The sequence below is a fragment of the Gracilinanus agilis genome, chromosome 4 (genome assembly GCF_016433145.1).
Source record: "Gracilinanus agilis isolate LMUSP501 chromosome 4, AgileGrace, whole genome shotgun sequence".
NCBI classification, from domain to species: Eukaryota; Metazoa; Chordata; class Mammalia; order Didelphimorphia; family Didelphidae; genus Gracilinanus; species Gracilinanus agilis.
In genome coordinates this window covers 62892250-62894817 of record NC_058133.1, presented here as the reverse complement: position 1 = coordinate 62894817, position 2568 = coordinate 62892250, and positions in this window count along the sequence as shown.

The window sequence follows — 2568 nt, the reverse complement described above, 5'->3', positions numbered from 1 at the left end:
GCCTGCCTAAGGGAGAAAGATAGGCTCTGGGGGCACCCCCCAACCTTTACTATATACCGCGACACGGCGTTTGGAGGCCCCGCCCACCTTGGGCTGGGCTGGCCAATTGTCAGTCCAAGGGAGGAGGAGCCTCTTGCCCGAAGGGGCGGGCACGGGGCTGGCACAATGGAGCGGATGAGAACCGGAATGTTTAGGAGCTAGAGAGCTGGGAGGAGGGAAGAGGGACAGCAGTGAGAGCTCTTCCCTTCTACCCCCTTCCCTTCCCTCCCCCTTCCCCCCAGCTTAGATCCTCCCCCTAGAGCGGACTGGAGAGGGGGAGGAGAAGAAGGAGAGACACCTGAGTGGAGGATTTTGGACTTGTTTGGCCGCAGCTGCGGCTGCCGCAGTAAGAGCTGCCACCTTGCAAACGCACCAAGGCTCGGGGCTGGCAGTCTGCTGAGGGGGCTGGGGGTGGGCCCTCTGGATGCACATCCTCCCCACCTCCCTCCCTCACCCTCCAGCTCTCCTCCTCTCCTTCCTCCACCTCCCAGGTCCTTGGAAGAGAAGGTCACCCCAGGACGCTTCTCCTTTTGCGGGGACTCTGCCCCGGGGGCTCCGCCCCCATCTGCTCCCTCCCCTCAAGTCCTCTGTCCGCTCCCTGCACCTGCTGCCCTCCATAACCTCTATGCTCCCCACCCCTGGGATTGTGGCCTTGGCCCTTCCCTAGTCACCCATACCCAGGCCTGGTCCCAGCCCTTCTGGTTAGGCTTCCTGTGCTCTGCGGGAATGAGGCACGCGGGAAGGGAGTGGAAGGGTGGCCAGAGACCCACAGAATGGCCCCCAACCCCTTCCTTCCAATCCCCACCCCTACCACGCCCGGGAAGCTGCCAAATGGTTCCAATGGCGCTGTCCTCTTTCCTGCCTACAGGCCAGTGACAAGGACAGAGCAGGTTGTGTCTGAATGACCCAGTAGTAGCCCATCAGGAACACTGAGACGTCTTGTAGGCAAGATTGTCTTGCATTTTTTCTTCCTGCTTGGGTTGCTCTGAGCTACATGACCATGCTCTGAGTAGAGGAAAGCCTTTATTCTCTTGGGACAGAAATGTGTTTGTGGGTGTGAAGGTGAGAACCATCCCCAAGTGACACAGGAAGCCAGGGCCCTGAGCCTGGGCTTTCCTTCCCAATCACCTCTCCCTCCTCAGCTGAGAGGCCGGGCAGCTTCACAGGCTGCTTCCCCTTCTCCCACCTATACTGAGTAGTAAGTAGCAGTTACACATATTTTCCCCAGGACAGTGACATAGCAGAAACTTGGTTGGTGGATAGAGGAGATCCATCCCTAGGGGGCAGCTCCAAGATAACCGGAGGTTAAAATGTCCTTGCCCAGGAAGTAGGAGGACACCAAAGCCAATAATGAATTATTGGTCCCTGAGAGAGGCTCATGGGGACACCCTCTCCAGAGTCGCCCTGCTGCAGTATTGGTCCGACCTTTAGCTGCTCTGAAACAGCCTTCTTGAAACATCAAGGCTTCAAAAAGCCCAACTGGGAGACCTTGGGACCGGGACAAACCTGAAAATTCTTGAAACTTTAGGGGCAGGAAACAGTTCGATTTGCCCCCTGGCAGAGAGCTCTGCCAACTTATATGTGTGCTCCGGCTCTTTCTCAGGTAACCACTAGAACAAGACACTGAATACAAATGAATCCACCCCCTCCCCCCCCCCCAGTTCTACCCCTGCAGTGTTTATATTGGAAACTCCCCAAGCTGATGGTGGAAACTCTGCAGGAAGAGGCTACACCTGCAGAGACCATTCCCTCCTCCTCCACCCAGTTTTTCTGGGTTCACTTAGAAGTTGCCTCATGGGGGAGTTCCCAGCAGGACAGATAACAGGGAAGGAGAGAGAGATCCTGAGCAAGGTCAGCAAGGAAGGATTGAACTTGGAAGAGGTGGCAGATGAATGGTAAGGAAGGTGCGGAGTAAGGCGTGGCATCTTGCCTACTGTCTTTTTGCCCTTCTTATCCCCTCCCATTTTCCTTGGGCCTTCATTTTTTTCTTCAAGGTCAAGGGCACCAACTCCTTTCTTTCAGTGACAGAGGAGAAGCCTGTGATAAAACAAGCTGTGGAGAGAGGTACTCAATTAAAGAATTTAAAATTATTTTTTTTTTTTTAAGAAAAGGGAAAGGTGGAGAAAAAGGTCAAATCTCAGCTCCCAAAGCTTTAGCAAATAACAGAGACAATTGGAGCAATCCTGCATTGACATCAGAATGAATGAATGAATGAATGAATGAAGCATTTATTTAGACCTTACTATGTGCAAAGCAGTGTACCAAGCCCTGGGAACACCATCATAATAATAATTAGTGTTTACAACTCTTTTACTTACATAAAAATACATTAAAAGTATTATAGTTATTTTTATCCCTGTCTTAGAAGTAAACTGAGGCATGGGTTTGTGACTTTGTATTAACATAGTTAATGCAGTTCGAATTCCCATGTTTTCCAAATTATGTGCTCCATTAAACTCTGTGCAATAGTATTACTTGAGTTATTTTTATTTAAACAGTATACTTATTTTTCTTTTTTTTGAACCTCAT